This window comes from Leptinotarsa decemlineata, unplaced genomic scaffold, assembly GCF_025532065.1.
Source record: "Leptinotarsa decemlineata unplaced genomic scaffold, Ldec_3_MD MMD2_tig00000157_RagTag_RagTag, whole genome shotgun sequence".
Classification (NCBI taxonomy): Eukaryota; Metazoa; Arthropoda; class Insecta; order Coleoptera; family Chrysomelidae; genus Leptinotarsa; species Leptinotarsa decemlineata.
Window position 1 is genome coordinate 877,611 of NW_027412543.1, and position 16,360 is coordinate 893,970.

The following is a 16,360-nucleotide window of genomic DNA, read 5'->3' on the forward strand; positions in this document are numbered from 1 at the left end:
GTAATCAATCATGTTTCGAAAAGAAAAACGTAGTGTGACATTTTAAATTATTACATCATTTTCAAGTATGCGGAAGTTCATGTAGGGCATGCATATATGTGAGAAATATCAGTCTCTTCTCCTGTAAAATGTCAAGTGTTGACACTACATGTCTACAAATCTCCGTCTAGCATGACATTGACGGAGAAGTCAAAGTCAAATTTTAGTCATCATTTTTGATACATGAATGTATATATGACACGTCACATTTTACAAAAGATATTTTATCTTATAGCACTTATATCAATAACAGCACATGTTACACAAAAATATTATTTTCATACTCTATCAGGAAGTAAAAACAACTTGTTACCAAAAAGTCTTTGACTTTTTTCTTGAATATGAGAAAATTTCTTTCATTATGGTTAATTTTTTCCTGATGGAAATCGTTTCTTCGTCTCGTTTAATGACAGTGAATTTCCTCATTTCTTGTTAGCAAATGGGAATGTACATGAACGTAGCTTAATATTTTGTAACGATAAATGCATGGTAATGTGAAAAAAATTTGTGTCTTGGAATGTTTTCTTACAAGATTCTCTGTATTTGAGATCAAAAATTATTCTAATGAAGCGTTTTTGCCTTATACAGATTCTATTTATTTCTTATGAGTGTCCCCAAATGGTAATATTTATATTAAGCTTAGAATACACTAGACCATAGTATATATCCAAGAGATTATGTCTCAAAAAATTTAATTTCATTGTTAAGAAGGCAAAATACGTTTTTCAGAGGAGTGCACAAGTATTCGATGTGATTATTGAAAGACAATTCAGTTTCGAAACTTAGATTTATTTGGAAAGGGCGCTGATACTTACTTGAGAACTGGATAAATGTTGTTTTATTTCCATTATTCATTAAATGATTGTTTCTACACCAACATTCGAATTCATTGATTACTAGTTTCGTTTCATTTTCAATTTCATTCAGATCTGGGGACGTCACAATGTTATGTCATCGGCATACATGAAAACTCGACCCTCGAGAAAATCCTAGTATTTAGTTTCAAGGTTAAACCAAACTTCACCATCAGATTTGCCAATGTGTGGAAAAAAAGAGACCAAAGTGAGGCGGTACCCACGTTTCAGTTGAAGTTACGTCAATATTATCCACTATGTTGGTTCAAATTGTAATGTAATCATATTTCAAGAAAAAATATAGTGTAGCATTTTGAATCATCATCAAGTATGCGGTACCTAGTTCATGTTAGACATGCATATGCGTGGGAAATGTCAGTCTTTTCTTCTGTAAAATGTTATGTTTTGAGTCTACGCATCTGTTTTGGGGCTGATAATAACCTTGCATTTATTTCAAAGTCAAATCAAACTTGCCGGGTAAATCTGGCAATGACGGGTGAATGAATTTATTTTCGATCAAAGTGATGGCACATCCTACTTTTCAGTTATAGTTACGCTGATGTCATATGCTGATGTCATATGCAGAATATGTATTCTGTAATTCAATTTCACTCTCTTCAGTGTTTTCCGTACATAAAATAGAGGATACACTACAAAAACACACTTTTGTCAATTTTCCACTATATTTCTTCATTGTTGACCGGTTTCGGCTATTATACCATTTTCAAAACTAACTGGTTACATTTAAATGTAATATAGTGGAAAATAGACAAAAGTGTGTTTTTGTAGTGTATCCTCAGTGAACATGAATTTCCACAAAATAAACAAGTCGTCAATCGAAGAACCATAAAATAGACCTAAATAATAACTGTTCTTTCATTCGTCATCATAAATATAACATTGCACAAGATTCAGATCTTAAATTCCATTGGATAGTTACAAGCAACAAGAATCCACTCTCTGAACTCTCATTTCTCATCACTTGTGCTTCATTGGTTTGTTTCATGTTGAATCATTTGAATACATGCAATGAACTCTTCTCATTACTTATCTCCAATTATTATCTAACCTTTAACTTTGCAGTCCGACGCGGGCCTCAATAGTTCAATGAGGTTTCAAAGCGAAAATGTGAGATCAAATTCTGCTATGATAGAGAGAATTTCTGTCAATTGTTATATGTATCCAATTCGCCCTAACCATACCTTGGCACAGCTCAAGTTGATAATTTTCAGATTATTACTTCACGAGATTCTACAATATTATCTATACAAATGCACGTTATTTAACTCTCTTCAGTTCACCCTACTTCGCTACCCACTAGAGATGCCTGACGTCACAGCCAAGCCCACCTCCCAACTGAATGTCGATACCAACAACAGGCAGTGATCGTTGCGCTCTCGGAGAGGGCAGACGTTAGCACAGTCCTCGGTCGTCTGCGTGTCACCATCGATAGCGAGGCTAGAGCGATGCGTTACGTCACAGCTTTCACTGCACGCCGGTGAGGGCACACCGATGAATACGCATTACTCAGCCGCACGTCGTGGAGTGAACATCTCGCTCTCTTACCGTTGAACGGTTGATGCTGTGACGTCACACCACTACTAACTTGGCGGGCTCACATCGATGGAACATTTATTACTTGAAGGATCTTCGAAGTATGCAGACGTATGTTTGTACATAGACAAGCATATGATGAAACCCTGTACCGTGCATTACCACACACACACACCAATCAAATGTAATTACGTCACTATGTCACACACACACACACACACACACACAAAATCTCATATGAAAAAAATTCTGAACGATCCATGCACCAGACCCTTCAAGGTCACATCGCCTTTATGTTACTAAATAACAACAAAAAAAAGCAATTAATACGTCATAGTGGTGGGGGGAGGCCCAGAACCGGCTGTAATCTGTGATGTACACATACCACCTATGCACCAGACATATTTTTCAAAGGCATATGCACCATACATATTTTTCAAGGTGGCATGCACCAGACATATTTCTCAGGGTCACATGAGTCGGTCTAGGTCATCCACCCCACGTGACGTCATAGTGGTGGGGGAGGCCGAAAATCAGCTATAAACTGGGGGGAGGCCGAGAATCAGCTGTAAAATGGGGGGAGGCCGAGAATCAGCTGTAAACAACTACTCCTGTTCAATACTTTTAATCTCAGACCTAACCAATACACTACAATCAGTTTCCTGAATTGTAAACAAAATGGTGTTGGTTTTAAGATTATTTAGAATCAAGCCATTCTTAGAACAATAATTTTGGCATGTTGGATACAGCATCATTTGCTCTTACTGACAATGTTTCACATTCCGAACCACTGACAGTAAAAGATGTGTCATCAGCAAATTGTATAGAGCATTGTGGATAATTAGTTTTTGAAAGGTCATTAACAGATGAAATAAATAGTGTAGGCCCCAAAACACTACCTTGGGGCACACCTGTAACAACGTTTCGAAATTCAGAGAAAAATGACCCAGTCTGAAGCCTAACTTTAACAACCTGTGTACGACCAGTTGAATAGGTTTCAATCCATTTGAGACTTGGGCCACGAACGTCCATGTCAAACAGTTTATCAAGAAGAAGACCATGATGACTGGTATCAAACGCTCGTGTTAAGTCGAAAAGAACACTAAGTGATTTTTCATCGTTGTCGAAGTTTGATAATACATGATTATGTAGAGAAAGGATGGCATCCTGGGTTGACAAGCCCACTTGAAACCCATATTGGTTGTCAGATACGATATTGTATTTATTTAAATAGGACACAAGTTTTGATATGATTCTTCAAATATTTTCGAAAATGGAGATAGTAAAGCAATACCTCTGTAGTTCGACATTACATGCTTATCGCTTTTTTATAGACTGGGACGACCATTGCTTGCTTGAGTCGGGAAGGAAAAATACCTTCAGAGAAAGATAAATTGATTAGATAAATCAGAGGTTCCATTATTTTCAAAGCAGCCTTCGATAAAACATTGCCTGGCAATTCATCAACCCCACTGGAATTTTTCGAACATGCGAATTTAATTATTTCCACGAGTTCAGTTTCATCTATTGGATAGAGGAAAACACTCTCAGTTTTTACACAACGATTTTCAATGCCACCAGGTGCAGTATTTTTTACTGATGACTCCACTGAATCGACAAAATAACTACTGAATGCTTGAGATATACCGGGACCATCGTCAACAAGTACACCATCGCAAATGTCTTAGACGAATCGTTTATAATAGTATTTTTCCTGATGATAGACCAGGCAGCTTCAGATTTATGTTGAGCCTTGAGGAACTGATTATTAAAGTATTGACTTTTTGAGAGCACAATTTTTTGTCTATGATTTTTTAAGAGTTGCTTATATTGACCCAATAAATGTACATTGTTTTGGCTCTTGTTCAAATTATAAATATCTCTGAGTAATATACTTTCTTCAACGATATCCTTAGTAATCCATGGTTTGTGTCTACTTGAATTTTGATTATGTTCAATTTTTTGAAACTGTTCAGGAAAGGATATATCAAAAGCTTGAAGAAAAACATCATGAAAATGGGAAAATCTAGTATCGAAGTCAAATTCAGTGAAGTATAGAAAATTCCACTTTTCATCCGATAATGAATTTATGAAATGGAGGATATTATGATCATCAAAATTTCTCTTCAAAAAATAATGGTATATATCAGCGGCGACGAAATTTATAGGTAAGGTAATACTTGATAATGGGGTCAAACCCGAAAACGGTCATATAAATAAAATCAAATATAGGTAACGAGATAAAAGTGTTTTTATTCATTTCATTAAAGTTTCAGTATTCCTACGAAATCTGCAATTGTTTGACACGCGTTAACTAATTTGGCGCGAAACTCTTTGAGAACCGTTACGATCTTTGCAATGGTCCTAATGCTATTTTGTTAATTGGCTTGCCAATATTTTGGTATACTTAGAGAATAATTAGAGAATATATGGGTATATACATATAAATATCATAGAAGCTACTTAATTTTAAGTAATTCACTGTTTTCCAATTCCTAACTCAAATGAAATATTATTTTCCTGTGTTTTCATTTTTATTTCGAATGGATGTTCCAAATTTGGTATATTGATTTGATGTGAATGTGTGTAGAAAGTAACAAGTATTAGAATAAATATGATACTTCACGGAAGCTCATCAAATTTTTTTAATTCAAATAGACATTACAGTTTGTTCACGACTGTTGTATTAAATATTCATTATGCATGTATTTCTTCAAGCATTACGATATCCATTTATCACGAGTGAATAATGAAATCATTACAGAAAAGCAAGTAGGCAAGTTCGTTGGATATGTCAATTCCATCCACCCGTCAATAAAATTTATCACTGAGAGGAAGGTAAATAATTCATTGAATTACCTTGACTCAACCATTACAAAAAATAACAATGAACATGAATTTGCAATTTTCCACAAACTATCTTACACGGACATTATCATACATAATTCCTCTACACACTCTTACCAGCATAAAGTTGCTGCATTCAATAATATTCTTCATAGACTATTGAATAATTTCCTGAGAGAGCTGAGTTTGATCAAACAAATCAAACAAAAACTACAAAAGCAAGCCATGGACCACATCTACCCAAATTTAACGTCAGTTATAAGACATTGTCATTTTTGACTGAACCAACCAATAATATTTTTTTGAAGAAAGACTGCGTAAACTTAGCTCACAGAAATATTAATAGTCCGAATAATAGTGTAAGTGCATTTATTAAAAACAATAAAGACAAAACTTCGGTATCGGATAGATCAGGAGTATATCAGCTGACTTGTGGCTCTTGCCCAAAACTGTATAATGGCCAAACAGGGATATTATTTTCCTAAGAATTAAAAGCTTAGATGTAATTTTGTGAATAGAAAGACCAATTTCACATTTGCAAACCACCTTTCAGCAGAAGTACATGAGTTCAGTCATGAATATGACATGTTATATTTAGAAGAGAAGAGTTTGAAATTCAATCTTCTAAAATGTCAAGCAATCAATAGATTCAAGAATTCGGGTAACTAACTAATGATCAATTAGAATTGAATAACCGTTACTGAATATTTTTCCAATGTGGGGACTGGGACATAAGCTCAGGTCATTTAATCCATTACAAACTCAGGTACTTGAAATGTAGGTACTTTAAATTTTAAAATTACGTATACCAAGCATTAAATTTGTGAAATATAGTAGATAGAACCTTTAGTTCTCGCTATTTCAGGTAGGGGGCGCGCTAGCAGATATGTATAAAATTATATATATTGTGCGGATTTAATACGGTTCATACGAGTCCCATTAGATATCACGCATTATACAAAGCCCATACATTTGGCATCAATGGGTGATGATCGTTAGGTTTTGTATCACGATTCAAGCATTAGATAGACGAAACTCCGAATTCTCAGTCTCCATATTTCGTTTCGTTATATTTAGCTGGATAACTAAAAGAATACTACAATTTTTGAAAAAAACATGTTGGCCTAAATCACTCACTCATTCCCGGGTATAACTATAGGGGGTGTTGTTTATTACAACTTAAATAATTGAAAAATGAGTCGATTTTTTCGATATTGGGATTGTTTTCAGATATTTTCAGGCCAATGTGCTTTCATAAATGTATTCCTTTTTCAACTTTGAACAAGTTTTCTTTTGTTTTTGTTAAGAAAAATCCAATTTTTAATATATGAAAGATATTTCATTTTCTTGAGTACATAATCATGGCATCATTTTTGGGATCGCTAAGAATCATGCGTTAAAAGGTAAGACCGTGTTTATCTTCAGATAGCACGAATTTCGAGGTTTGTTGTTCGTATGGAAACGACAGATGTTAACGGTGAAACTATAATTTTTTCCGTTAAAATGTTAACTATGGAAGTATAGATAAGAAAACGGTTTTCAAAAGTAAAAAAATGACTCAAATCAAAAAGTAGCTACTCACTCTCTCTTTTTCTCTCTCTCTCTCTCTCTTTGTTCGTTGAGTGAGGTGGTGGAACTGAAATTGAGAGCGTTGTATGTGAGAGTGTATTTAATTTCCTGAATATTTTATTATGAAACTCGGAAGAATTATGTTAACTGAAATATACTACTCATATATTTTACCCATAGTGCCAATTTTAATTGCTCTATATATAGCTTTCAAATGGCTCCAGAGACCCTATTTCCATTCAAATGAACTTTTACATAGTGAATTGACTCACTCTATTTGAAATATATCAATAAATATAATTAAACATAATAAACATAGTTAAAAGCTGAGGAGAGTGTCCTATGAAAGTCTAATAAATAAAATAAGATCAATATGGACGCTTATAAAAATATAAACATGATACCATAGCAGAGAACAAAATTATCATGAACATAAGGATCATATGGACGCTAATAAAAATATAAACATGATAGTATAGCAGAGTACAAAATTATTATAAACATGAGGATCAGAACAAGATATCATCGATTTCATTTTCAATAGCATTCACAGATGTAGCTCTAACAACTTTTCATTATATTGAAAATTCGAATGCCTTGAAACTGCTTTCATTGTTTGGTCTCAAAGTTCATTTCTTCAGTTTGAATCAATAGTTTTATGATCTTTTATCAAAATTCTGAATGAAAATTTGGCCTAGACTAGTATAATTTTATATGAGAGTGCGGAAGGAGAAGATGAGATCTCCTCCGAGTGTAGCTTTCAGTATATGAGGGTTGGTTTTTCAACATATTTGAATAACATAGGGTGAACGTAAGTATGGTAGTTTCATCGATGTCATGAAGGGTATTTGTAAAAATGTTTCGTGAAATCAATTCTGACACGTTCGCTTGTTGATAGAATATGATTGGACCAGGTGAGGTCTGAAGTGATAAAACACACTGGTCTTAGATCAGGTAAATACCAATTTCTAGTTTGTGATTGAGTATATCGTAATGTGCAAGGAAAAACAGTTGTTTTTTTATATGTAAGACGACACATTGAGCAATATTCAATGGAAGTAACCATTCATTGCATCATTTGGGAATTGAGGCCGAATTTTCCTGGAAAAGGTGATGGATTGGAGTAAAATTTGGTATCATTAGCATGGAGTGATTCAGAACTATTCAAATAGTGTCTAATTTTGGTTACGTGAGTTATTAGAAAAATTGACCTAGGACAGGGTCTTGGGACACTTTCTCGTAAACAGCAGTGTCAGATGAAATCGATGTGTCCACGTCAAGTATAAAGCTTCTATTCATCAACAATTCTGCGATTCAAGAGTTGATGAATTCGAGATAGTGATGAAGTAATAATTTGTAAAGAAAACTTTTGGTGGAATTCTATTCGATATTCAGAAGCGTTTGGAACCACTATTATGAAAATTTTTATGATGGGACTACCTTGATTCACATTTCACTTGCTGAATGAGTATCTCTCTATTTCCTTTACAGGAACACCTTTTGTGGGAATGATGCTTTATACCAGGCGGTTTAGAGTACTAAAATTACATTTTCATGACTCAGTCAGGAAATATATCAATTTGTTTATATATAGCCCATATTTTGAAAAAATGAGTAAAAATATTTTTATGTCAAACGGTTACAAAAAAGGGATAATGTACTAAAAATTGAAAAATAATTTGAAAAGTTCTAGGTAGCAGTCATCACACCACTCTCCTCAGCAATCTACGGAATTGATCAAATAGAAAATAATGGAATCATTGGGCGAAGCGTAACCTGAGTAAATATGTAAATACCAAGCCCAACGATTTTATTATTTTGCTATCTCATCAATACCGTAGATTGCTTAGGAGAGTGGTGTGATGACTGCTACCTAGGACCTTCCAAATTATTTTCCAGTTTTTAGTAGATTACCTACATCATTATTATTATTATTTTTTTAATGAAATCTTTCAACGTAACATTTTCAAGTTTTCAGTTTCTAATTTTTATCCACCCCAATGCCACAGAGTTCTAGACACGTTATAACCTTTTACCTCAACTTGGGTGATGTATCGCTAACGACGTATCATTTGTAGCCACCCTAACGCCATACAGTCCTCAACACGATACAAAATTTTGACTTGGATGAAAGATCCATGCTTGTATTTCGATTAGTAGGTACCACTATAGTACCTTCTAGTCAAGCCGTCATTTGATACACATATTGAGGTTATTGTGATATAATATGTATTTCACCATTTTATAGCTTGAATTTGCATCTTTTTCAGAGTGGACTACTATTCTACCAGCCAAACCTTGTCATTTGATATCCATATTGAGGTAGTTGTGGAATAAAAATATATAATTTTGTAGCTGCGGTCATCTTGAATTTACAATGATACCGAATTCATTGAATTGTATTGTCATCAAAACTGAATATGTGTACCAAATATCAGATCAAATTATCAACAAGAAATGAGTCAAACTCCAATTACTAAATTTGACCCAAAAAAATAAATGTATAAATAAATAAACGAACAAACAAACAGGACAAGCTGAATGAAACCGTTTGATTGATGAATTGAAAAGTACCTTCTCCTTTTCGACATTACAAAAAAACTGAAGGTGAAATACATATACTTGGAACTTCAATAATGTCTCGAACTGAAAACTGCATGTTCGGTTGCAAAACTCACAAAAGCGAATCCAAACGAAAAATACTTCAATTGAATGCAAAATTATAGATAAAACACATTTAATTTGCAGCCTGTTCTGGATTGCTCCACTCATTTTTGCTCTCGATGACGAAGACGAGATCAGAAAGCTTTGATCATCATTTGTGTCAAGATAAGTTTAAATACACATTTGACATAAAATGGGATTTTTAATGAGACATTTAGGTTACTAATTATAAATACAATCACATTGTTTCGTATTTTCTAGGTTGCAGAATATTAAGCTCGTGCAATTTCTCTACTTATCAAATCATGAAGTGTTTGCTTATTTCGAAAATCTTATTCAATTGAAGCATTCAACCTATATAATGCAATCTGTTTTCATTTTCACCATCACACTTAGGCATATAAGCCTGGTCAGTTAGGACTTTGCGAGTATATGTGCATAATTATATACAAAGTGCAGGGTGTACGCGGTTCATAGGAGTCCCACAATCTTTCGTGCATTATACAAAGCCAATACATTTGGTGGTAGGAAACGAGTTATTTTGATTTTTCATAAACTACACCTTACGATCTGATCTTCACAAACTTTATTTTCAAAAAATATATATTAATACTCAATTAACTACGAAAAAGCTACTGCGTTAGCGAAACATGTCGTGATATATTTTTTGAACATAAAGTTTGTGAAGATCAGATCGTAAAGTGTAGTTTATGAAATTACTATGGATCTTCATCAAGTAATGACCGAATCAATCAGAAAAGATTAATTTTGTGTTTGTCTACAATACAGCGCTAGCTGTAACGTTAAGGGTATTGCATTAGGATTTCCCATTTAACTCTTATTTCACATAACACCTTGTAGAAGAGAGGTGAAAAATGTCATAAATGGATTTGAGATCAAACAGTTATCTTGCATAAATGTCTGTCGGATATAATTCAATATCCGACGTGGTATTCGCCGGGGAAGAAAGTAGTTGTTTTCCGGTAGGAATTTACCAGAACCCACTGTGTAGTTCTGTTGAGAAAGATGAAATTTTCGTAATTTCATTTGGAAATATTTATTTCATTGTTGATTATCATAATGTTTCAAACATTTTCACAGATTTGTTTCATTACCTACATTACATTACAGTGTCAAAGTAAAATTTCAAGGAAGGTTTGAGTAAACCATGGTTCAAATAAATCCAACGAAGGTTCTAATGGGGAATTCAAGACCAGTTATTGCTTGAAATGAATTTCATTTGTCAATAAACACACTGATTTAGAAATAGTAAATTACGTATAATTAAATAATATTTTTAAAGAAATTATTGCAAATGTATTTTTTCTACTGTGTCTATGTCTTCTGTGTCCAATAGAAACTTAAACTGATGAGAAGGAGAGGCGATTTTCGTATAATTCAATTTCCCATTCAATCGTGAAAATTGTGTTACTATAAAAGTATCCATTTGAGTAATATCTTTATAGATTACTTGACATTCCAGAAAGAAGTTTCTAGTTGAATAAAATATTTGAACTTTTTCACCTTGCTTGCAAGATATCCTAGTGCAAGTCTTTCAAAAAATCATTTTTAAGAGATGAATCAAAAAATAAAACAATAGAAGTCATCATAATCAATATCAACTGTAAAAAAACTCTTTTGTATAATATGGTTATACCCTACCGACATATATTGACAAAAATGGTTTTGGAAACCATTAAAAAATATTTGTTCATTTTATTATTTTTCATCGAATGGTCTTCAAAGATAAAATATGTGAAATGAAATATTCATCATTTTACTGAATATATTTTATGAACTAGAACAGAATTATACGTTTCCTCAACTGAGTACAAATGAATATCATTGAATTAATGTAAGTTTTGTATTATCAGAGGTACGAAAGCTCTCAACTTCCTATACTGTAAACAGGAAAAACATTTACTGAACTTAAATTTCAGCAACAAGGAAAACATACTTGATACTACAACCAAAGTATTAATTTGTTATCCTGAACATGCCAACCTTGTTGGCGAAACGCACGTCAAGTGCAAGTATTTTTAAATTGGTGAATGGATAACTGAATTCAAACAAAAAGTGTTTATTTTCATACGAATCTTTCCAATCATACCTATGAATCAAAGATATAATTTGATCTGAGATAATATGTACTTTATCTGAGGAGTACCGTCGAAACCCTTGACTAATTTGACAATTTACCTCTTCCCATCGACCGTCAACAATAAACTTTAAATCTCCTATTTCAAATATATCTACTTTTGTCATACCTACGACCAAATATCTTGGCAACACCGTAGGGGCTTGATTATATCTTCAGAATATATACTTATATACACCCGCCAACCTTCCTCTCAACCCGGGCTTCGACTAACCCTCGGCATATAGCGGGCTTGGTATCATGCGTCAGATGCGTATATATATATATATATATATATATATATATATATATATATATATATATATATATATATATATAAAAAATAAATAGATAAGTACTCTTTGATCATTCCCATATTGATTTCAATTTAAGAGCCACCGGTATACAGCTGTTTCAGCCTATTGGGCATCGTCAGTACCGGGCAGGCGGTCCTCGATTGAAGACAAAATGAGAAAAAACCAAGAAAGTACTTGATAAAAATAGCTGCGTAAACGCAAGCGAAACATAAGTGGAACCACCTATTGGTGTGACACCCAAGTCAACTTGCCAAGTTGCTTGGCAACTTGGCAAGTTGCCAAGCAACTTGGCAACTTGGCACACTCGATTAAATCTCTATTTGTATTTATCCTGGACCCGGATGTCACGCAGGTAGCTATAGCTGCCTCCGTGGTCATGTTAGATGTAGCCTGGGAATTCTAGGTCTTCTAACTGGAACCACAAATGTGCGGTTGGCTCCTGTTGTTGACTCCGTGCGTTTGTGTTCTTTCCTGATTTCGGCAAACAAGTGTTTCCCATCTTTACATTTGGCTGCACCGCGCTGATGAGGCCAATAGCCAGAAACACGTGTCCGCGGTTTGCCCCCCTTTTTTGAGTGTTGTGTCCACAAATTGTTTAATTTTTGATTTATATCATGCACACTCGATTAAATCTCTATTTGTATTTATCCTGGACCCGGATGTCACGCAGGTAGCTATAGCTGCCTCCGTGGTCATGTTAGATGTAGCCTGGGAATTCTAGGTCTTCTAACTGGAACCACAAATGTGCGGTTGGCTCCTGTTGTTGACTCCGTGCGTTTGTGTTCTTTCCTGATTTCGGCAAACAAGTGTTTCCCATCTTTACATTTGATTGCACCGCGCTGATGAGGCCAATAGCCAGAAACACGTGTCCGCGGTTTGCCCCCCTTTTTTGAGTGTTGTGTCCACAAATTGTTTAATTTTTGATTTATATCATGCACACTCGATTAAATCTCTATTTGTATTCATATCCTGGACCCGGAAGTCACGCAGGTAGCTATAGCTGCCTACGTGGTCGTGTTAGATGTAGCCTGGGAATTCTAGGTCTTCTAACTGGAACCACAAATGTGCGGTTGGCTCCTGTTGTTGACTCCGTGCGCTTGTGTTGTTTCCTGCTTTCGGCAAACAAGTGTTGCCCATCTTCACACTTGGCTGCACCGCGCTGATGAGGCCAATAGCCAGAAACACGTGTCCGCGGTTTGCCCCCCTGTTTGGAGTGTTGTATCCACGAATTTTTCATTTTTGATTTATATCATGCACACTCGATAAAATCTCTATTTGTATTCATATCCTGGACCCGGAAGTCACGCAGGTAGCTATAGCTGCCTACGTGGTCGTGTTAGATGTAGCCTGGGAATTCTAGGTCTTCTAACTGGAACCACAAATGTGCGGTTGGCTCCTGTTGTTGACTCCGTGCGTTTGTGTTGTTTCCTGCTTTCGGCAAACAAGTGTTGCCCATCTTCACACTTGGCTGCACCGCGCTGATGAGGCCAATAGCCAGAAACACGTGTCCGCGGTTTGCCCCCCTGTTTGGAGTGTTGTATCCACGAATTTTTCATTTTTGATTTATATCATGCACACTCGATAAAATCTCTATTTATATATATATATATATATATATATATATATATATAAATATAAATATATATATATATATATATATATATATATATATATAAACATATATATATATATATATATATATATATATATATATATATATATATATATATATAAACATATATAAACATATATATATATATATATATATATATATATATATATATATATATATATATATATATATATATATATAAATAGAGATTTAATCGAGTGTGCATGATATAAATCAAAAATTAAACAATTTGTGGACACAACACTCAAAAAAGGGGGGCAAACCGCGGACACGTGTTTCTGGCTATTGGCCTCATCAGCGCGGTGCAGCCAAATGTAAAGATGGGAAACACTTGTTTGCCGAAATCAGGAAAGAACACAAACGCACGGAGTCAACAACAGGAGCCAACCGCACATTTGTGGTTCCAGTTAGAAGACCTAGAATTCCCAGGCTACATCTAACATGACCACGGAGGCAGCTATAGCTACCTGCGTGACATCCGGGTCCAGGATAAATACAAATAGAGATTTAATCGAGTGTGCATGATATAAATCAAAAATTAAACAATTTGTGGACACAACACTCAAAAAATGGGGGCAAACCGCGGACACGTGTTTCTGGCTATTGGCCTCATCAGCGCGGTGCAGCCAAATGTAAGGATGGGAAACACTTGTTTGCCGAAATCAGGAAAGAACACAAACGCACGGAGTCAACAACAGGAGCCAACCGCACATTTGTGGTTCCAGTTAGAAGACCTAGAATTCCCAGGCTACATCTAACATGACCACGGAGGCAGCTATAGCTACCTGCGTGACATCCGGGTCCAGGATAAATACAAATAGAGATTTAATCGAGTGTGCATGATATAAATCAAAAATTAAACAATTTGTGGACACAACACTCAAAAAAGGGGGGCAAACCGCGGACACGTGTTTCTGGCTATTGGCCTCATCAGCGCGGTGCAGCCAAATGTAAAGATGGGAAACACTTGTTTGCCGAAATCAGGAAAGAACACAAACGCACGGAGTCAACAACAGGAGCCAACCGCACATTTGTGGTTCCAGTTAGAAGACCTAGAATTCCCAGGCTACATCTAACATGACCACGGAGGCAGCTATAGCTACCTGCGTGACATCCGGGTCCAGGATAAATACAAATAGAGATTTAATCGAGTGTGCATGATATAAATCAAAAATTAAACAATTTGTGGACACAACACTCAAAAAAGGGGGGCAAACCGCGGACACGTGTTTCTGGCTATTGGCCTCATCAGCGCGGTGCAATCAAATGTAAAGATGGGAAACACTTGTTTGCCGAAATCAGGAAAGAACACAAACGCACGGAGTCAACAACAGGAGCCAACCGCACATTTGTGGTTCCAGTTAGAAGACCTAGAATTCCCAGGCTACATCTAACATGACCACGGAGGCAGCTATAGCTACCTGCGTGACATCCGGGTCCAGGATAAATACAAATAGAGATTTAATCGAGTGTGCATGATATAAATCAAAAATTAAACAATTTGTGGACACAACACTCAAAAAAGGGGGGCAAACCGCGGACACGTGTTTCTGCCTATTGGCCTCATCAGCGCGGTGCAGCCAAATGTAAAGATGGGAAACACTTGTTTGCCGAAATCAGGAAAGAACACAAACGCACGGAGTCAACAACAGGAGCCAACCGCACATTTGTGGTTCCAGTTAGAAGACCTAGAATTCCCAGGCTACATCTAACATGACCACGGAGGCAGCTATAGCTACCTGCGTGACATCCGGGTCCAGGATAAATACAAATAGAGATTTAATCGAGTGTGCATGATATAAATCAAAAATTAAACAATTTGTGGACACAACACTCAAAAAAGGGGGGCAACCCGCGGACACGTGTTTCTGGCTATTGGCCTCATCAGCGCGGTGCAGCCAAATGTAAAGATGGGAAACACTTGTTTGCCGAAATCAGGAAAGAACACAAACGCACGGAGTCAACAACAGGAGCCAACCGCACATTCGTGGTTCCAGTTAGAAGACCTAGAATTCCCAGGCTACATCTAACATGACCACGGAGGCAGCTATAGCTACCTGCGTGACATCCGGGTCCAGGATAAATACAAATAGAGATTTAATCGAGTGTGCATGATATAAATCAAAAATTAAACAATTTGTGGACACAACACTCAAAAAAGGGGGGCAAACCGCGGACACGTGTTTCTGGCTATTGGCCTCATCAGCGCGGTGCAGCCAAATGTAAAGATGGGAAACACTTGTTTGCCGAAATCAGGTTTGCCCCCCTTTTTTGAGTGTTGTGTCCACAAATTGTTTAATTATATATATATATATATATATATATATATATATATATATATATATATATATATATATATATATATATATATATATATATATATATATATATATATATATATATATATCTTCTAGGCACTTCTCAAACTTTTGAGGAGTGCCATACTGTCATAATACCGTATTTTTGAAATAGTGGCCTAGAGTGATCTTTATAACCTGCAAACGCAAGAGTTCTGACCGCACTTTTTGAAGACTTTCAGCGAATTGCTGGAGCTGCCCTCCACAATATTGTACCATATGCTATTTGGCAGTGGAAGAGTGCGTAATAAGTATTCAAGAGAATATCTCCACTCACCACTTCCCTCAGTTGTCTGAGATCACACTAGAATATTTGGAGCAAATTGATTTAATATGTTTCAACCAATTAAGAGTATCATTGAAGGTGAATGTTTCCATATATTATATCA